Raw genomic sequence first — 9,168 nt, forward strand, 5'->3', positions numbered from 1 at the left:
TTAGGATGCAGGTAGTCCTCCACTTGCAACCACAATTGAGCTCAAAATTTCAGTTGCTAAACAAAATAGTTAAGTGAGTTTTGCCGTTTTATGACCTTTCTGGCCATAATTGTTAAATGAATCACTATGGTTAAGTTAGTAACTTGGTTGTTAAGTGAATCTGACTTTCCCATTTACTTTGACCCAGGGGCATTGCAACTGTTATAAATACATGCCAGTTGCCAACTGTCTGAATTTTGATCATGTGACCATGATAAATATGAAGAACAGTCATGCAGTGCCGTTGTAACTTTAATCACTAAGTGAACGGAAGTCGAGGACTACCTGTACTATTTTTCAGTGACTTTGGGAAGCAACAATTATGCTAACTAAAGTTTGTTTTGATTACATTTCTTATCAGATGAAATTAATGCAAGGTCCCAAATTAGATTTTCAGCCAAATCATTTTCCTGACTCCTGTAAGGCTGTGCCTTAACTAGGACATGTGTATCTTACTGCTATGTCTGCTTACTTGGAAGTAAGTCAATTTCTCTTACATTAGCATATTTAAGGCTTCCATTTTAAGGTGTTTTGGCACCACACGCTAAGCTGTGGTAATGATTTACTGAAATAATCCAATTATTTTCATTTGCCTCATCTATTGAATCATAAGTAATTGGACTGGCTTGGTTTGTCCCCTCTTTTGTTTGCATTGGATGGTATTTTTTTAATCTTGTTTTCTGCCCAGAGACACTGTAAATTAGGATTAACAGAGCATTTCTTTTAAAATAAATAACACCGAGCTACAGACTAGCCAACCTCATTTTTGTTAGCTTGTGCAAACCAAGCCTATGGCTTTGTCTGCATGGAAGAACTGCACTGAGATTAATATTTTCCCCTGCATAATATAGGGCTTGGAAAGTTGATTCCTGCTCAAAAAGAAATGCTACCGATGCTATTTGCAGCACTTATCTGGACATGTAGAGTGAATGGTTTCCCTCTATGTGGAACTTCTAAACATATCCCAATTGTTGGATTTCCCCTTTCCTTTCTGTAGTCCAAAATTGCTTGCCACCATCTCCTTAAACCTTTTTTTTTTCAGACTTAGCAACTTTAAGATGTTTGGACTTCAATTTCCAGAATTCCTTAGCCAGAAGTCCACACATCTTAAAGTTGCCATGGCTGAGAAACACTGTTCTAAATAGCCTGAGGTGTAGCTTTGTCATTTCTCTCAAATAGTGACTAGCTGGAGATTTTATATATATTCTTTTTGCAAACATAATAAGACATGGAGGTGAGTGCCCCTGGCTGCCATCTTTTTGTCTTTTCATTCGCCAGCTGTAAACAGTAGAACGCACCAGTAAATGGAATGCATCAATAGAGACCGCTATTGCAAGGCAAAATTAATTCTAGGGGTTTTTGAGTATGAGTACTCTCAGATAAAATTTCTGAAACTCAAGAGCGGCATAAACGCTTCCATGATTAAATCATCATCTTCTATTTTGATATGAAATGCTTATTTGCAGATACATTTTTGTAAAAGTTAGAATTAAAAATTTAGTTTTTCTGAGTTTGAGAACAACTTCAGAAAAAAGAATATTGACTACCATAAATATATGTTATCCATGCCAAGGGAGAGAAAAAAAGGTATTAGCATTCAATTGTCTTATTTTTTAAAATATTTTTATCTGGATTACATATACTGCATCTTGATTAACTATATATTATTGTCTGAAATATAATATTGGGGGGGGGACATATACCGTAAACCCATGGTTTATAGATGACAATGGCTGTGTTCACACAAAATGTAACTCCCAAACAAACCACATGGTGGCTTAGAAGAACATGGGGTCCCTCCTGGCTGTATAGCATAGTTTCCTTATTTCAGCCTTTCCTCTATCCAACCATGTATTTTTGGTTATGAGTGCAACATATTTACTAAGCTTGAACTCAAATTTTGAAACAGTTGAAAGCTCTAAACTTTGTATTGCGGGATAAATGTCTTTGGTCTCCTTATCTGCAAGTTGAATACTATTTCCAAATAGTATATGAGATAAGCCCAGTTCGCTCTGATCTGAGAACATGCAAACATAGAATTGTCCCATCATGACATTTTCACATGCTGGTCTCATGCTATGTAAGATAACCCACCATTGTGAATTCAGTTGTTCCCTCAGTGGGGATTAAAGCCACAGCTGAGATTAAAATGTCCTCATATCCTGTGTGACGGGGCTAGATTCCTATGCAGCTGCTGTTGTTCAGCTGACAGAACACCCACCTGTCAAGTAAAAATTCAGGCTTCCCCCTCCAGTTATATTCATTGAGAATATCTTGATTTAATACAATACAAAAATCATGTTCATTTTCTTTTGATTTCGTTTAATGGAACTGCTTCTCTTTTTAATACTATGAGTACAATTCTAACATGAGTCTGGTGAGAAATCAATCTCACTTAGTTAATTTAGGCTTGCTGTAGCGTTAACTGAGGTAAATATCAATCTAATGAATCAGAATTATATATGAGAAAATAAGCATAGGATTATTACAGATTGACATTTCTAGTGCACTATTGTAGGATGCAGGGAGTGCCTATTAACTTTATTCAGAAGAAAAATATCAGGAATATAGCATCTACCTATATATGTTTGAATACACGTTTTAAGAAAATCCAAATTTTAATGTTGAACACTATTTCCAAAGCATTAATAATGTCTGAAGCTGAACCTTCACATGGCACCCATTTACTGTTAATGAAGCAGAAAGTAAATGGAACTCTAGCTCCACTGATCAATATTTATTAATTTGCAGAACTGTAAGATATCGGCTAGTAGGTTTGAGACTGAAGTTGTCTATGAAGATTCTTGGATTTTAACGCTTATGTAGGTTTGTAAGAGGAGACTGGCGTAAAGCATTTGTAATATTTGTAATGCCACATAAAGCAGAAGTGTCCAATCTTGGCAACTTTGAGACTCTCAGAATTAGGCTGTTGGTTTGAGTTCCGAGCTTGGCAATTTGGTTGCAACTACTAATATTCAAACACATTTCAACTCCCAGAATTCCCCAGTCAGCCATGAGTATTTTCTTGTGAATATGCTGAGCTTTCCTTCTGCATGCTATTCCATGATCAGAAATGGCAGAAAATGTGGCGAAGTTTAAGTTATGTAGAAAGCAAACAGAATGGAGAGGATTTTATAATTCTGAGTAAGCCTCTCTATCCTAGCCTACTGTATATGGTGTAATGTTAATGACTATTACTCCACCTATTGATAATGAAACACATTGAAAGAAAATGTGAAAACAATAATGGAATGTTTCAATAAGAGTTGCCCATATCTCAATTTCCCTGCTTCGTTGACCATGGCATTGCTTTGTCCCAGGCTTGACCAGCTGAGCTATCATTAAATCCATCATTTCCCCCTCCCCTTAATGTGGTCATTTTCCTTCCTGTTTGACACCATTTCCTTTTGTGCTGGTGGCTGCTGTTCCTAAATCCATCACAAAGAAGGGAATGGGGAGAATGATGCACGGCACTCCCTTTCCCATCACACTGAGCTCATGCTATCTGTAGAGCCTGCTGTCCCGGGAAACTGCTAAGCCCGGAAATGAAGCATGAGTTCCTTTAAATGGCAGCTCGGCCTATAGGCCATGCAGGGCGATTGTAAACATGTCCCGACAGCAGTATTTCTGAGAGGTGCCATTCTAGCAAACCTCTATTCCTCAGGAGGCCTCCATATTAGCGCTCTGTCTGCATTGAGAAGAATGGCAATTGTTCAGTTCTCATTTATCACATTTAACATCTCTGACCGCTCCTAAGTAGCATGGGAGGGATGGGTGGGTGGCCTTGTAGTGGGTCTAGTTGTGGTAGCTGAGGTATGGAAGAGCAACAGGGCTAAGAAATGGCAGCAGAACTGAGCGAAGGGGCAGGCCCAGCCTGTGAGCAAAAACTTCCACAGGGCTCAACACTTACCAAGCATAAGTAGCAAAAATAGATTTTTAAGAAAGGGCAATGTCAGAAGTAAAATGACATTTTTTTTTGGGGGGGGGGGAATTGTTTAGTAAATTGTTGAGGCATACCTACAAGGTCTATTGCTATCAGAGCTATAGATTTCTCCCATTGCAAATCTTCTTTAAGACATTTAAATAAGTATCAGAATCAACAGAAAATCTAGCTGTTTTAATCTCTTCATTTGATACTTCCTCCCCATATGGTGGAAGCGAGGTTCATCCACTTTTGACTCTTCAAAATATATTTGGATTCCTTTTGCTTTACTCAGTGTTCCTCTAAGAGGCATCTGCCAATCTTTGCAGTCTTAAAGGGAGGAAAAAGCTTAATTTAATGGCTGAAAAAGAGGGAAACACCATTCACACCCCATTATTCTTGGTGGCTTGGCTATTTCCCCAGAGCCCAAATGAAATGAATGCATTTTCTTATTCAGTAAGGATAATTCAAAGAAAGATAATTGTGTATATTCATCTTTGTTTTTAAGAGTTGTACACATGCATGCACATGCATGTATGGTTAAGGTTCTAACTAAAGATCCAGAATCGGATCCAGATGCAATTCAGACAGAAAAAAGAAGACAGAGCATGGAGGAGAGTTTACAAAAATGTTTGCAATTTTGAGGAATCCAATCTAACTCAGTTTCAGAATCAGCCCAACGTGCAGATAAAATTCATTTATTTACTCTATTTTATATAGTGCATATCTCTCTGATGATGAGAGCTGGACAGCTTATATAACATAGAAAAATATACACACATATACCATGCATACATACTCAGGAGAAACTAAGTCTGACAATCATTTGCTTTTCAAGTATTACAGACAAGTTCATGAAGTCCAGTGTCCAGGGGGAAAGCTAGGCTTTCAAGACTTTACATAAGAATAACGGGGCCAGGGCCATCCCAATCTTGGTGGTGGTGGTGGCATCATGTTGTCCCAAAGAGTTAGTCATCAACTGAGAAGGCACACCTCCTGGATTCTATCAGATAACACTGTTTCCAGGTGGTCTTTAAGGGCAATCCCATGTTTCATTGCAATGACAGGTAAGCAAACCCTCCTGATCCAGGAACAGGAAGGTTTGTTCACCAACAGAATTTTAGCTTAGTAGTAGAGGAAGCTTCTTGGATGAGAAACAAAACTTTTTTTAAAGAAAAACCCAAGAAAGTCCAATTGCCTTTTTGAGAACGCATCTTTGGGACAACCATGATGTGTATGATTGAGGATCTCCATTGACATTCCAACTAGCTCAGTGTTTTTCAATCTCAACAGCTTTAAGATACGTGGACTTCAACTTCCAGAATTCCCTAGCCAGTCTTGAAGTCTACATATCTTAAAGTTGCTGAGTCTGAGGAACACTAATCTAGCATAATATTGGCTATACAATCAATTGGCAGAGACTCTTCAAGACTCAGGCTGAGAGCTTTCTTACCAGTTCTAGTGGAATTGGGGAGAGATCTCAGAAACTTCTGCACATAAAATATGTACTTCTCCCAGAACTATAGCCCTTTCACAGTCAGGTCATTCCTCCCTATTTCAACTTTGGATCTCCCTGGGTAAAACTTCCACCCATTTACCGTAATAGTAGCTTGACATACATCTCTGGGAAATTTAGAAGCAAAGTGTTAGTGCAAAATTTATGCTCACATTGTTTGTCATGAGGATTTGGTATTCAGAGATATTGTGCCTTTAAAATCTGAACAATAGCAATCAGGCTATAGAAAGGATCTGAATGGGGAAGAGCAAACCACAGGAACTTTGGGGAGGTAATGTTGAGTCAAGGATAGAGAGATTAGCTTTGAAGAACTTCGTAGCACTCTTACATTTGAATAGCAGCAGTTATCTTGTCTTAAAAATCCTGCTTCTTGGCATGCCCCAACAGATATACAGGCTCTGTAGTCACAGGATCAGAATTAAATCCTGTCCTTAAAATAGAAATTGGCATGACTGATTGCTTCAGAATATGCAGGTGTGGAATTTGACCTTGTCTTAGATGTGATGCAGTACTCTTTGTATGCTTTAGTCATACACTTCCTCAACAGAGTTGATATGTGCCTGGCACATGGCCAACAGATTAGTCAAATTCTTGTTATAATATACTACTGTACATATAGCACAATAAATGCATGAAGAAAGTAAAAATTGGGTTCTTAGAATTTCTAATTTATAAGCTTATACAGTAGCCCTTTTACATGACTAATGCAAAGTCAAAAAAGTGGAGCTTTCATAAACAGTAAAGATGAAAGAACGGAAGAGATGATTTACATTGGAAGCATTCGCATATTGTGCCAAGCATAATACAAGTTTTTAAAGTTTTAGATTGATATGCTGCACAGACCCAGTCACTGTGGTTTGTAAAGCATGGTGATTTAGCATAGTGTAAAAAAATAGCTAACTGCTTATTCAGTAATATAACAGCTAAATAATTCATGTCTTACTAGTTATAGATCATCTCTAACACGTATCTATTTTACTGCCTGAGATTATAACAAGTGGGAATTTGTTGTACTAAACTTAACTATTCTTATGGAATTAATCAATGATATATAACTGACTTTTGTTTCAACTCTGCTAGTTTCCAGCAGGTGGGCAACCTGCAGTTTTCTCTTTGGCTGCAGATCAATTGGCCTTTTGCAAGGTGAAAACTAAATATGGACTCTAAATCCACTGCTTGGGGCACTAACCCTCATGTTTTTATTTTTCCTTTGCTCCTCCTCCCATAAGTCTTTGTGTAATCACTACAGAGAAAGGGAACAGTGTATAGCTCCACTTTGTAATATTCTGTAGCTTCCTTGGCTCCAAGTGAAGGTTGATGGGAAAGGTGAGGTTACCAAAAATATTGACTAATAACTAATCCGCACTTGAGTGATGAAATTTATAGTACAGTCACCTAAGCCTATGGCAAAGGGCAGCAAAAGTGCTTTTGTATTTTATCCCTTAAAACTTTTCTAAATTGTATAAATATTGAGTAATCAACAGTAGAAGAGAGTCTGTCAATACTCTGTGTAGGATTCACTTTTACTTTCAATTTTGCAAGTGGGGGAGGCAAAAAACAACCCATTTTTTGCTCATTTCTGCCCTCCCCAGCCCCCAGGAGCTCTCTGAAAGCCTCCATAAGGGTATGCACAGCCATTTTGGTGAAGGGGGTGGGGCTTCGGGAGGCAAAAAAATGCTGTATTCGATGTATAAAGACGCACCCAGATTTTCAGCTTCTTTTTTGAGGAAAAAAGGTGCGTTTTATACTCCAAAAATACAGTAATTATCTTGGAAAAGATAACACTTCAGTGTTTCCAAGAATGTTGGGTATAAATGAGTGTTTGATCTACTTCCAATCACTGAAACCATTTTCTTACAAATGTTCCTCATAAGGGGTGTCTAAATCCTGTTTTATTTCCAAACACACTTCTCATCATCCAAGGGCATAGCCTGATCAAGAAGATCTGCCAAGAAAATATTGCTTAAATGGAAGTTAATAAAACCAGAGGCTGCTTTAGACAATGGATCCATTACTTTTTGTTGAAAAGAACAAGAATATTTTGCCTTTTTCTGATAATTTGGAGAAAAGAGATCATTCAAAAATTTAAGCATTACTCTGCTTACTATCTCATAAATGTTCAAAAAAGTGCTTAATGAAGCGAAATGAAGTGTTTTATATCATAATTAATGACATGTAGAGATTACAATCCTGTATGAGTGAACCATCAAAGTCTGGGGGTGAAATAGAGTGTCCAACACATCATAGAGTTTTTGTGAAAAAGAAGAATTTTAGGACACAGAGAGCTGGAAACTACTGCAGATTTATTTCTATGTAATTATTATTTTGAGGAAATAGTGTTGAGAAATCACTGGAATAGAAAACTACTCCACAGTGATTTATATGATATATTTAAACAGCACTTCACAGATAATTACTTTTTTTTAATTACCAATAAGAAAAATGTCAAACCTTAGCAGTTGGCACATACAAATAAAGTAACGGTGAAAATACATTAGTAAGCACTGCGAAGTCTGTAAGAATCATAGTATCATCTTCCTTTGCTAACCCTATTGTCATGTGCTACAAATTTTGCTAAATCATATTTTTGTTATAAATATTAGGGGGGAGTATATAACTATTGTTATGTTTCAGTGCAGAAAAATAATTTGAAAAAAATCATAAAAGAAACCTTAAAACTGCCTGGTTACATTTTGTGGAGTGCAATCCCTGGCTTGAAATCAAAAGTCAAGTGCAGTCATCAGACTGAACAAAAGTTATGTGCCACAGAAGTACAAGATCTTGTAATTAATTAGAGTCAAATAAGGTGTAGCAGTCGTACACAAGCAGCATTATTTGTCAACTGTGCATATAGTAATATCTCAATTGAAGAATATAATTTAACAAGATAAAAAACGGTCTGCTTTAAAAAAAAATCAAGTGAGAATAGAGTCCCAGAAAGATAAACATAAAGTTGCCTTCATTATAGTCAGAGCTATCAAACCATTACAGCAGAGGTGGGGAACTATGGCCCATTTATGACTTGTGGACTTGAACTCCCAGAATTCCTGAACCTTACACTGCATTAGAATAAGAGAACCTACAACTCTCTTGCTTTCATGACTTACACACCCACACCCCTCTCTCAAAATTTCATGAATGGAATCTCCCCCCCTCCCCCCAATCTAATTGCTATTTCAAAGGTTATACAGAATGTGGCCTGGCTACTCTAGCTTGCTATTTTGCCAAAAATTGCCCATACACCCCTTCTGTCTCCTTACTATTTAGGTTTAGCAAAAATAAGCCACTAAATGTATTTTCTGTGGGGAAGAGTGTCAGACAATGAAAGAAAAGAGAAATCCTGGAAGGATACATTTTCTTACCAGCTATGAAACCTGGCCTCACCCCTAATATATGGTCTACACAAGATTTGTTTCCAAGAACTACAGGCTTTGACATTAAAAAGATTCTCCTTGCCTCATATACATTAATTCAGTGAATAAAGGAAACCAAACCCACTAAATTAACCCCTCTAAAAATGTAACAATACAGATAATCCTTGACTTACAACTTTTCATTCAGTGACTGTTCAAATTTAAGAGAGTGGTGAAAAAAGTGACTTATAGCAGTTCCCACGTCCCCCATACAAATCTTGTGGAAATTCTGGTCCTAATAGTGTTTGTAAGTTAAGGACTACCTGTACCAAAGTTTG

Source organism: Natrix helvetica, assembly GCF_964273705.1.
Source record: "Natrix helvetica genome assembly, chromosome: 3".
In the NCBI taxonomy this organism is placed as follows: Eukaryota; Metazoa; Chordata; class Lepidosauria; order Squamata; family Natricidae; genus Natrix; species Natrix helvetica.